The sequence below is a fragment of the Solanum dulcamara genome, chromosome 12, assembly GCF_947179165.1.
Source record: "Solanum dulcamara chromosome 12, daSolDulc1.2, whole genome shotgun sequence".
NCBI classification, from domain to species: Eukaryota; Viridiplantae; Streptophyta; class Magnoliopsida; order Solanales; family Solanaceae; genus Solanum; species Solanum dulcamara.
Window position 1 is genome coordinate 46,331,169 of NC_077248.1, and position 13,063 is coordinate 46,344,231.

Here is a 13,063-nt window from a genome sequence, read left to right on the forward strand (position 1 = left end):
TCGAGTTTTGATTGCAAAAAGGGTGGGAAAAGAGCAAACTATCCTTCAAAAAAAACTGATTTTTTGGCCTTGTACGGGTCATTTCTATGACTCATCGAAACTTTGACGAGTCGTAAGATCCACTCATCCTGTCAAAATCTAAAAATTGAGTCTCTGAATCGCTCTTCTATGACTCATAGACTTTTTGATGAGTCGTCATCATCACTCATAGAAATGACTTTACTTTTGGAATTTTTCTAAGTGCTTTCGAGGTTCCACGGGTCCTTTTTACTAGTCGTTAGAATTCCTATGAGTCGTAATCAAGAATTGTAGAAAAGACCCCAAAGACTAAAAAATTTCTAAGTGTTTAAAGGTTCTACGGGTCGTACACATCTCTACGGGTCATAATGTTGACCAATAACTTCTGATGGTCTAACAACCTCTAGTAAAATAGTCATAACTTTCTACTCCGAACTTGAAATAAGATAATTTTAGTGGAGTTGGAAAGAAGACTCAAAGATATTTAATTTGATAGGTAGTGAGACACCTAATTCGTTATATTATAGGAGATATGATCATTTGAAGTTGACCCAAGTAAAATCTTATATCAAAACTGAATCGGCAACAAAGCTTCCAACTCAACTTTGTGCTAGAGGATTATTGTGATCCTAATTCACTTCAAATACATTTCAAACACTACAGAATCATTCATAATAATTATATTACAATAGAATTTATTGGATTCGGGCCTATAAGCACACAAAGAATGGTTCGGGTCTTAGCGTAATAATTTTTGGGGAGTTACACTTTGATTGGCGGAGTTTTGACGATGTTTGCTATGTACAAACTCTGACTGATGGAATTTGGAAAATGTTTACTATATACAACATCTGATTGACGGACTTTGGACGATGTTTGCTCTATACAACCTCCGATTGATGGAGTTTGACATTGTTTTCTATATACAACCTCTGTTTGATGGAGTTTGACGTTGTTAGATGGCATCCTCCAATTGATGTAGTTAAATGGTGGTCTTGGATGGCGGAATTGTTGATGAGGAATGATGACAAGCTCCAATAAGTAGAGTTACTTTCTAATAAAAAGTAAAACTATCTTATTTGTCCTACAGGCCCCTTTGTCTTCAATATTTTGATCCAGATCTTCAATGCACCTGCAAAGATTTACAATGAAATTGTTTTAGACATAAGATTCATGTTGAATTACTTCCAAGAAATAAAGTAGGGAGAGAATAGTTTTGCTTATGATTGTTATAAGTCGAATGTTATCTTCCATTTTTCTCCGAGACTTGATGTTATCTTTCTTGATTCCTGTCTTACTGAGCCCAAAGAAAAAAAATTAGTTTGGGAGGAGGTGTTGATTTGTGTTGACTCGTAGATTTAGGCCTCGTCAATAGAATTCTTCCACACCTTCTTAATCCGCATGTGATTTCTTACCCTAACTTAAAACAAAACCTAACCAAAAATACTACCTCTCTACCAACTCCTTTGCAGTGCTACACAACCTTTCGCAAGAGTCTTCACTTCCAACTACAACATTGTGGACAGCCACCAACGCCCCTCCCTAGAAGATGCAACTCCTCGTTGTTCTCTCTTCAAAACCATCAAACATAGAACACAATCTCCCCTTCAACATTCTACTTCAACAATAAACAAACAGGTTTTCCCTGCTACATATGCTTAGCAAAACGTACGACCTAAAATAATTAAGTCTTCTTCAACACCATTTCATTCAATTTTCTTTAATACTCAACATTTTGAAGCCATCATTATTCCTCCTCCCACTAAACGCAATCAAATATTGGAATAGACTTTGATGAGATTGCTCTCCACCGTTCAAGAATGGTAAGTTCAATTCTACTTGTTTTTTGTGCCTGTTTATTTACAATTTAAATCATTTCGCTTAAATTTATTCTACTCTTTAATTTATCAGTCAAACTGATGGTGAAATCTTGCATCCCAAAATTCACCACACTTTTTCTTTATTTGACGTAATCTGTTTTCAACTTTAAACTTGAGTATTGATGTTGTTATCTAATCATATAATAACCATTACCAAGGAAAACGGAGAAGAGGTTAAGAATATACTCGGTATTGTGACTTGATGATCCACTGCACAGCTATTGTCCATTTGGACATATTTCTATTAGAATAGTTGCTCGTGAATTCCCTACAAAGAAAAAAATAGATGCCATAGTAGCCTTAGATGTTTGTTGTTGTAGTAAATAATGTAATAACAAGTGATCTGCAATAACCTAAATGGTTTGTGAATCCAAGGTTTATGTTATTAGAGTGGTCCAACTTTTGCCAAATCAGGGGAGCGTACATAATTAGCAACCTGAGGCGGGTACTTTAAAAGGAAAAGGATTACCAGAAAATACTGTAAACACTATACTTGAGGCGTAACGCCTCTGCTACCAAGAATTATTTGACATATAAACCCAGACCCATATTTTAAAAGGAAAAGGATTACCAGAAAATATAAACACTGTACTTGAGGTGCTAACGCCTCGGTCTCCAAGAATGTTTTGACATATAAACCCAGACCCACAACTATGGTACTACCATGAAGTCTTAGCGTCTCACTGTGTGTGCCAAATCTTATAGTATACGATGTTAAAAAATTAAATTACTACTCTATTACTAAAATAAAGCTCTTTAAAAAGTAATTATAGTTGAAAGAATAAATTACAAATATTTGTGAATGATCAATCTAGATTGTCATAAGGTGGCTTATTTTTTAGATCAAAGTGGTCGTATGTGGCTGGAGCCTTTGAAATGAATATTGAATGTTTAAATGTGGGGAGAAAGTGATATTTATTTGTAGTATTAATTTTTTACTTTGGTCAACACTCTACATATGGCCCAGGGTCCAATGCCCACACTAAATATTCAACATACTAGACTAAATACACATAAATATGGTGCAACCTGAGTGCCTGAATGCCCCTAATTGTGTAGATGTTGTCTTAGTCTTTCGAATAACTACTCCTCATGAATGAATTTCCCTGTACACTCTTAAATCTATGATTAATAACTCTACAATGCATACACCACTGAATGAAAAGTGGAAAAACTTTCTATAAACTATGATGACAAACCTTGGAACATGGACTATATCAGTGTAGACTTAGCTTGTTTGAGATTGATGTGTAGTTGTTGTTGTTGTTTTCATTAGTATTTGTGATTTCATTATTTACAATAGGAAGAGTTTATCAAGTTCTCTAAAGCTTACCGATATGAATATGTTGATCTGATGTTCTGATAACTTAGCTGGTTCATCTTTTCCATTACCCTCAAATTCAAGCAACACATCCAAAATTTCTTTTGTTTTTTTCACCATGTCTTCTCACATCTTCATATGTTCCTTGTTGTACATATTGAAATCAATAACTAATGATATATGTACATAGTACTTCTTTGTTAATTGAGAAAAATCTTGATTAGAATTGAAATGCAGGAGATGTTTTTAGTCAAATCAGAGACTACTAGCAGCAACGTGGAATGGACGCTGATGTAGCTCCTACGCCACCCTGAAGCAATAGCAAGAGTAAAAGCAGAGATCATTGAAATCGTAGGACATCACAAAAAGTTTGAAGAAAGTGACATTGGCAATCTGCTATATGCAAGTTGTGGTTAAAGAAGCACTAAGATAACACCCTCCTCTTCCTTTCTTATTACCGAGAAGAGAGACGCACAACACTAACTTCATGGGGTATCAGTAGACACTCAAGTGTTGGTTAATTTTTGGGTAATTGTATGAAACCTGAATGCTAGGATGACCCTTTGGATTTCAAGCCCGAAAGGTTCCTTAACTCGAAGACTGATTTCAAAGGACAATGTTTTGGGTTCCATCCATTTGGTGCTGGCATAAGGATATGTCTAGGCGTTCCTTTAGGTAATAGAATGTTATGCTTCATTTAGGCTTGTTGCTTCATAATTTATGCTCAATTATTTATTACAAAATATCTTAATCTTTGGCGCTAAAATCCTTGTCGAACTAATAAAAAATGTTAAAACGACGTTCTTCCATCAATGCACAATAACAACAAAAAAAAGTAAACCATCCAATTAATCGAACATAATGGAGTATTAGTTACAAACATATATTTGGTGAGCTTGAATCATCCATTACAACTATTTGTTTAGATTGTCAAGAATTAATGCTTAAATTCTACCACTATGGCATATCGAATAGTTTAAGCAAATGTAACATGCATATGATTTTTTGGTTATATTAATCTCAAGACCAGGCATGCACAGGAGTGTGTGTATATATATATATATATATATATATATATATATATATATATATATAGAGAGAGAGAGAGAGAGACCCCTTTTTATTTTTAGATTATGACATGCTTTGAAGACCATCATGCTTCACCATATCCAAATGTAATCTTTCTCATAATGATGTCTTCTGGTGACACTTCTCTTGACTCTTTCATGAGATCGTTCAATTTCTAATGATACATAACTAAAGGAGGGTTTTCAAAAAGTATGACCGAACTTTTAAGGGTGCCTACGTATCCTCAAATGGGAATCAGGTTTGTACGTAGTTCTAGGGTAAAAAGAGTGAAATTATGCAATGCAGTGACCAAGCCTGATTCAGGTTTCCTATGTATACAAGTCGAGTATAATAGGAAAAATAAAAATATATAATGTAATGGTCAAGCCTGACTCAAGCTGCCTACATATCCAAGTAGAATTAGGTCAGAACGTAGTTAGAGTATAATAGGAAAGTAAAATAATAAAATGACTAAGCCTGACTCAGGATACCTATGTATCCGAGTAGAATCAGGTCATGATGTAGTTCAAAAACATTAAAAAAGTGAAAATAAGGACCAAATCCGACAAGGATTGCCTACGTATCCTATCGAGGGAAGTCAGGTTGAGGGTAATTCTGAACACATGGAAATGATGTTTTTGAATTTTCTCAGGGAGACCGGACCTAATGTGAATTTCCTACATACCCCACCGTGGGAAGTTAGGTTGAGATGTAGTTATGTACATGGAATGCAAAATTACAAAAAAAAACTAGTCTTGATGTCTTCAGATGTACTACTTCTTGATAGCGGCTGAATTGATTATCTTCGTTCTCATTATGCCATCCATTTATGCCATGTAGGGACCCTACTAGTTTGGTGCAATTTTTCCAGTAGCTTATCTTTGGTGAGGAAATATCCTCTTCAATACTAACTGTCCCAGTGTGAACTGTCGAGGTTTGACTTTCTTGCTGAATGCTTTGGTCATTCTATTCTGATAGAGTTGATCATGATAGACTACGTCCATCCTCTTTTCATCGATGAGCATCAATTGTTCATGCCTGTTACGTATCCATTCTTCATCATCTAGAATAATCTCTTGAATAATCCTTAAAGATGATTTTTCCACTTCGACAAGTATTATTTCTTTTGAACCATAAACCAACATATAAAGAGTTTTCCAATGGATGTTCTGATTGTGGTGCAATAACTGAGCAAAGCATATGGTAGCTTCTCATGCCATTACCTGTGACTGTCCACTAATTTCCTCAAGATCTTCTTGATATTCTTATTACCAGCCTCAACTACTCCATTTATCTATAGTTGATAACCTATGGAATTTTGATGAGAAATCTTGAACCTTTCACAAGTTTCTCTCATAAGATCGCTGTTGAGATTGGTTGCATTATCTGTTTTGATTGATTCTGGAATTCTAAACTGGCAAACTATATTATTCAAACAAAGTCTTCTATTACCTTCTTAGTCACTACCATGTATATCGAAGATTCAACTCACTTTGTTAAATAGTCGATAGCAACTAGGATGAAACAATACCGACTCAATGCAGGGGGCTCTATGGGTCTAATTACATCCATGCCCCAAGCAGCAAATGGTTAATAATAACCAATCACATTGAGCTCATTCTGTATAACCCATATAAAATCTCCATGCACTTGGCACTAATGACATTTCTGTAGGTATCAGATGCTATCTCTCTCCATGGTCATCCAAAAATATCTGTCTCTTAAAATCTTCTTCGCTAGAGTGAAACAATTCATATAGGGTCCACATGTTCTTAAATGTATATTTCCAAAAGTCTTGTCACTTTTGTGGCATCGACACATCTCATTAATGCTAAATCCAGAGTTCTCCTATAAAAGATTATTCTATTTAGGATATTCTCATTCTTCTATCAACCTTTTGATATCGTAGTACCATGGCATTCCTTCCAGTTCCTCGTCTACATGAAAACAATATGCATGTTAATCATGTATCTCTACCTCGACAAGAACAATATAATTCTTGTCTGGCTGAATTATCGAGGACAGTGTTGTTAAAGCATCAGAAAACTCATTATGAGCTCGAGGGATATGATCGAACTAAATCCTTGTGAATCTTCTACTCAACTTCTTTACGCAATGCAAATAGGAAAGGATCTTGACATTTTTAATGGTCCATTCTACTTATACTTGATGAACTAATAAGCCAGAATCATATATTACCAAGAGTTCTTTGATGTTGATGTCTACGGCCATCCTAAGTGAGAGAATACAAACTTTATACTCTACCATGTTTTTTGTACAATCAAACCTGATCTTGGCCGAGATCGATTAATATTGACCTATTTTTAAAATTAAGACTACTCATATTCCAACTCCTTTGGAATTTAATTCTCCATTGAAGAACAACCACCATCCATCATATGAATTTGATATGTCTTCTCCTGCAAACAACACCACTTCATTAGGGAGGTAGGTTGTGAGTGGCTTTTATTCTTGATCCACCAAGTTTTCTGTGAGTTGATCAGCCAAGGATTGTCCTTTAATGGCTTTTTATGTCACGTACAGATTATCAAACTTGTTCAACAAAATTTTCTACTTTGCCAATTTATCTGTAGGCATTGGCTTTTGAAAGATGTACTTAAGTGGATTTATTCTTGATATTAAGTATGTGGTGTATGTAGAATGGTAATACCTAAATTTTTGCGCGATCCAAGACAAAGCGCAACATATTCGTTCCAACAAGGTATATATTGCCTTATATAGTGTGAACTTCTTACTCAAATAGTAAATGTTATACTATGTTCTACCTATCTCATCATGTTGTCCCAATACACATTCAAATGCACCATCCATGATAGATACATTCAGTAGCAAAGGCTTTCCAGGCTCAAGTGGAACCAATACTGATGGGTTGGACAAGTATCCTTTGATTCTATCAAAAGCCTTTTGACATTCTTTTGTCCATTTTATGGCAGCATCCTTCTTTAGTAATTTAAATATGGGTTCACAGATCACCATGGATTGAGCTATGAACCGACTGATGTAATTAAGTTTTCCCTAGAAACTCATCAAGTCCCTCTTGGTCTTGAAGAGAGATAGTTCTTAGATTGCCTTGATCTTTGAGGGATCCAACTTTGTGCCTTTCCTACTAACAATAAATCCTACTATTTTTCTTATGGTTACTCCAAATGGACACTTTGCTGGATTAAATTTTAGATTATACTTGTGAAACCTCTCAAAGAACTGTCGTAATTCATCCAGGTGGTCCAAACTCCTTTTGGCTTTGATAACAACATCGTCCATATATACTTTAATCTCTTTGTGAATCATATCATGAAAAAGAGTAGTCATGGCCGTCATGTAGGTAGCACCAAAATGTTTTAGACCGAATGGAATTAGTCTATAGCAATACACTCCCCATGGAGTGATAAAAGCTTTCTTTTCATCATCATCTTCATTCATCAAGATCTGGTGATATCTCGCAAAGGAATCAACAACTAACTTCAACTCATGTTTTACATAATTATTGATGAATCTATAAATATTAAGAAGAGGGAAATCATCCTTAGGACTAGCTCTGTTGAGATCTCGATAGTCCACACATATTCTAATGTTTCCATACTTTTTTGGCACTAGTATTATGTTGGCAAACCAAGTGGGTAATTTGTAACCCTCACAAAGATAGCCTCAATTTTCTTAGTTACCTCCTCCTTTGTTATAACCCATACTTTTGTACTTCAAAAATCTTTCTTAAACTTCTTAAAGGTTGCCACGTGAACAAGATTATTTATAATGTTATCAAATAACTCTAAGGAAGGGAGGATGTGATGCGCCATAAGTAGGAACATTGGAGATAGGGTTATAAGGATTTGAAACAAATAAGTTGGAGGCCAAAATAATAAGTCGTGGGACTCGACTTACTTGCGTAAGCTACCAATTTGGATGTCTTACGTACTTAAGCTACTGGAGTACATGTTGAGCTTATGTAAAAAGAATTACATAGGTTCTTAAAGTGAGACGAGATTACGAACCCACGGAAGAGGCGGAAGGAGGCGTAGCACCTACTTGGAATCAAGTAGGTGATGCACCTACTTGAACTTAGGTGATGCACCTACTTGGACCAAGTAGGTGACTCACCTACTTAGGTGGACCCCACGCTGCCATATGGCAGCCAAGGATTGGAGGCATGGCATGAGGCGTCTCCCTAGTGGACTGCCACGTGTCACCCCTAGGGGGATGTACATTATGCTAAAATATAATTCATTATCAGCATGTTTATCCTTGGAAAAAGAAGAGAAAACGTTGAGGAACAAGAGAGGGCAGCCATGGATTTAGCCAATTTGAGGTAAGCCTCCGACTTTCATTTTGTGAAATAATTATCTAAGGTATACCACGATGAAATGAAGGTGTTAGTAATGTAACTTTATGGTTTGGAGAAGCACCAAAAGGATACAAACAGTCCACTAAAGTTTCAGCACGTTAAGGAACTTCCGAAGCCAATTTTCAGCAAGTTTGGGAAGCCGTTTGTTAAGATATGGCTTGATTATCTTCTCCCACGTTTTGGTGAAGGTTTAAGCATGTTATTTTTGTGTAAACATGAGTTGGATATGTGAAAATATGGACGTTATGGCTTAAGGAAGTTGCAGGTCGTGTAGGGACTGTTTTGACGTATTCTAGTGGCTTAAAATATAACTAGTGTCGTTGTTATTGTAGTGTCGTATTGGGAATTGTTTTGTAGTGTTGAAGGGATGGAAACATGTCTAAATATGGGTATAATTTATTCTGGTTGCATCAACATGATACCCCATTTCGTGTGGTCAAGATTTTACGAAATAAAGATTGAAAACCGTATTTTGGAGTTGTAGTTTTGAGCGGGCTGTTTGGGACTTGTTTGGTGTGATGTTGAGGTAGTATAATTGTGTATTGGATGCTGGTTGTTGTTTTTGATTGGATGTACTAATTTAAAATGTAATTGGAAGTTCGAATAGGGCAAGTTATAAAGGAGATGCTGCTCGAATTCCGTTAACTTCTTGACTACCTAATAGAGTAGTCGAGACTAGTCAAGAAAGGCGAATAAGAAATTGATTCCTATGGGTGCTTAGTTGTGGATTTAGAAGCTGGAAAGTTAAATATTATTAATGTTAGTACTACCTTCGTGTTAAATAGGTTCAGAAGGCGATGAGGCAAGAGGGGTTACGGTTACTCTATAAAACATGACGCCGTATACGATGGTATGATGCCGTATATGATGATATGATAACCCCGAGTCCCACAGCAGGTCGGGTACGGTATGGGAGGATGACATACGTGCCCTCATTTTATAAAATGCAGGTGCAGTGATTTACTAAATGTTATACTTGTTTCCTGCACCCCTAATTCTGTTGTAATCTCACTTATACTATGTTATGCTTTATATACTCAGTACATGTATCATACTGACCCCCTTTTTTCAAGGGGTTGTGTTTCATGCCCGTAGGTATAGATGTTTATTTTGGAGATCCGCCAGCTTAGGATCTCTGCTTAGCTATGTTGAAAGTGCTCCACTATTCTGGAGCCTAGCCTTTGGGTACTGGTCCTCCTATGTATATTTTTGTTTACTCAGGGGTACGGTGGGGGCCCTGTCCTTCCATATGTCGCTATTACTATTCTTAGAGGTATGTAGACATATGTATGTAGGTTGTTTGTAAGTTTGTTTCAATTGTACTTATATGACACATTGCCAATGTTTTTATGTTATGGAAGCCTGGCCGGCTTGCATGCCCTTTCATAATATAATACGAATGAAAGAGGTTACATGTATATAAAAAGATTTTGACCCATTGGGGTTTTTGTGTATAGCATCATAGTGTTCAGAGTTCAACTTGACTATAGATGATAGGCATGTATATAGGGGTCCAGGTCGGACCACAGTTGCAGCCCACGAGCTTGGGTCATAACAAAAGTGGTATCAGAGTAGTTCGTCTTGGAGTGTCTATAGACCATGTCTAGTAGAGTCTTCTTTATCGGTGTGTTGTACACCACATCTATAAATAGGAGGCTACAGGATATTTAGGATGTTACCTTTCTTTCATATCTAAGATCGTGCGATAGAGCCGAGTCATAGGGAATGAAATTCCTTATACTAACTTTTGACTTCAGCAAGTGACTGACGATATTTGAAGTTGTCAATCACATAGGTAAGCAATAGCACGAAGGATATATGTCAGGTAAAGTATTGAAGTACGCTTGAAATGTAAAGTTGAAATTGAAAGGAAAGGTAGACAGGAAAGTATAACAGGTGCAGTTGAGTTGGACATACGAGGTAAGTCCATCATGTTATACTATTATTGATATTGGGCGCCTTGTGTGGCTTCAATATGACATGATATGAGTATATATGTTGGCCCTCTGAGGCATTGATGACATTTTTTGTGTGTAGGTGTTGAGATAGGGAGAAATACAAAGGAAACTCTGCCCAAATTTTCCTAGAAATAAAAGGAGAATGAGATACAGGGTTGTAGTATGCCTTGTCCATAATAAGAATGAGATTTGACTAAACTACGAGTATGGATGACCTCAAGAAATAAGTTAATTACTGAAGTAATAGTAATGGTAATGAGGAGTTCAATATTGGTATGAGAAAACTTAAGAGTAAGTAAAGGAAGCGAAACAAGTATGACAAAATAGACTGCAACTGCGTGTCAGTACAATAAAATGTGTGGAGCAGAGTAAGCCAAAAGCAGGAAAGGCTATGACTAAAATGGAATACACTTGGTACAAATTGTACAAGAATAGTTATGCAACCTACGAATGTTGGCATGTTGAGGGTGAGATCAAGTGGTTACTTGATAAAAATAATAAGAATTCAATAACAATAAGGTGATTACAATATTTCGGATACGCCAAAGGGAAGTATAAGATGGCTTGAGGAAAAACTATTGAGATATGACTAGTATCGAGGTCAAAAGCCATAGTGAGCCCAAACATCAACTGAAGGAGGTAAGAGATAATATAAAGCCTGCATGAAGACTAGTGGGGAAATGCTAAGGCATTTGCTAGGCTGATCTAAGTACCTACTCAGGTTCGTGTAAAGATTGCAATATGATGTGGGGCCAGAGAACTAGAAAGAAGAGCTGAATAAAGGCACAGTAGAATATACCTGGAGTGTTGCAAGTTGGGTTAAGAGAAATTTTATGATAACATAAACAAAATTAGGCATCAGAAGCCTGGTAGCCTATTATAGGAAATAAAAAGCAGTTAATATGGATTATAGTACATACTGACCTCGCAATCTATAGAAGCATGAGTTCAGATGGGTTATAGTAGATAGGCTGACAGAATCAACCCAGTTTCTTCCTGTTAGGAAGACATATTCAGCTAAGGGTTATGCGAGATGATATATTAAGGAAACAGTAAGATTTCACAAAGTTCCCACATCTATTATCTCAGACAGGGAAGTTCAATTTACAGCTAACCGCTGGAGATCATTCTAGAAGGGATTGGGAACACAGGTTCCCTATGTCTACAGGAAGTCTAAACTCCTAGATTAGTTGAGTTGATGAATAAAAGGACTATGGATGACAACTATTATGAAGAATTCCTTAAGTCCTCACAAGGCCTTATGAGACTAGTTAACATTCGAGGACAAATGTTGTAAAGGGGGAAAGGATGTTATGCCCCGTACTTTTGTACTTAGAAAAGCTTTCTTAAACTTCTTAAAGATTTCCACATGACCAAGATTATCTATAATGTTATCAAATAACTCTAAGAAAGGGAGGATGTGATGCACCATAAGTGGGAACGTTGGAGATAGGGTTATAAGGATTTGAAACAAGTTGGGGACCAAAATAACAAGTTGTGGGATTCGACTTACTTGCGTAAGCTATAACTTAGATGTCTTATGTACTTAAGCTACTGGAGTTACCATACATCCTGCTGCCTTAGGACGACTGCACGTTACATCATAGCAGCACGACCAAATGGAGGTGGAAAGCCCTTGTATAGGTTGGGCGCTAGCTAGCGCCTTCCTTATACTAATAGAAAATGTTGGGCCTTCCCCTTATTTATTAGTATTAGTAAAGTTGCTCGAGGACTTCTACTAGGAATGAAAGTTCCCTATTATAGGATCCCTAGTAAAGCCAATTTAATGATGGTCGCTTATCTGAGTAAGAAGATGATGGCTCCTATTATTGGTGAGCGATCTCCTCTACACGTTATCTTTGGGCATTTTACTCTCTTTCAAAGAGATGACTATTCAAACCGATGACTATTCGGATGCACGTGCTTTGTGAAAATTCCATCTCCTACACAACACAAACTGAGCCCTACATCTCACTCTATGTGTTTTCTTGAGTGAGGTTAGGGTACCCCTCTCTCAAAAGGGATACAAGTGTTAATGATCCTTCTACACGACGATTCCACCTTTCTCGACATGTCACCTTTTTCAAACTTACTATGGAGCTCGGGGCTTTGAGATTCCCTGTGATGGTGGTCATTCGAGTCGTCCAGCGAATCCTCGGGGGGGAGGGGGGGGAACCTGATTCCTTATGTTGAGCTTATGTAGCAAGGATTACATAGATTTTTAAAGTGAGATGAGATTACGAACCCATGGAAGAAGCGGAAGGAGGCATAGCACCTACTTGGAAGCAAGTAGGTGATGCACCTACTTAGACTTAGGTGATGCACCTACTTGGACCAAGTAGGTGACTCACCTACTTGGACCAAGTAGGTGACTCACCTACTTGGGTGGACCCCATGCTGCCATGTGGCAGCCAAGGATTGGAGGCATGGCATGAGGTGGCATCCTAGTGGGCTGCCA

General features: G+C 37.0%; 1 long non-coding RNA gene across 1 annotated transcript in view; it reads right to left on the reverse strand.

Moving 5' to 3' along the window:
• Positions 1-668: 668 nt before the first annotated feature.
• The window catches only part of LOC129877261 (uncharacterized), a 32,453-nt gene continuing 20,058 nt past the window's right edge, over positions 669-13,063 (reverse strand). Inside the window, exons 2-4 of the long non-coding RNA XR_008763502.1 lie at positions 3,232-3,529; positions 2,085-2,166; positions 669-1,150 (exon numbers count right to left, since the gene is read on the reverse strand). This is a non-coding gene — a long non-coding RNA (uncharacterized LOC129877261). The remainder of the gene's footprint in view (positions 1,151-2,084; positions 2,167-3,231; positions 3,530-13,063) is intronic.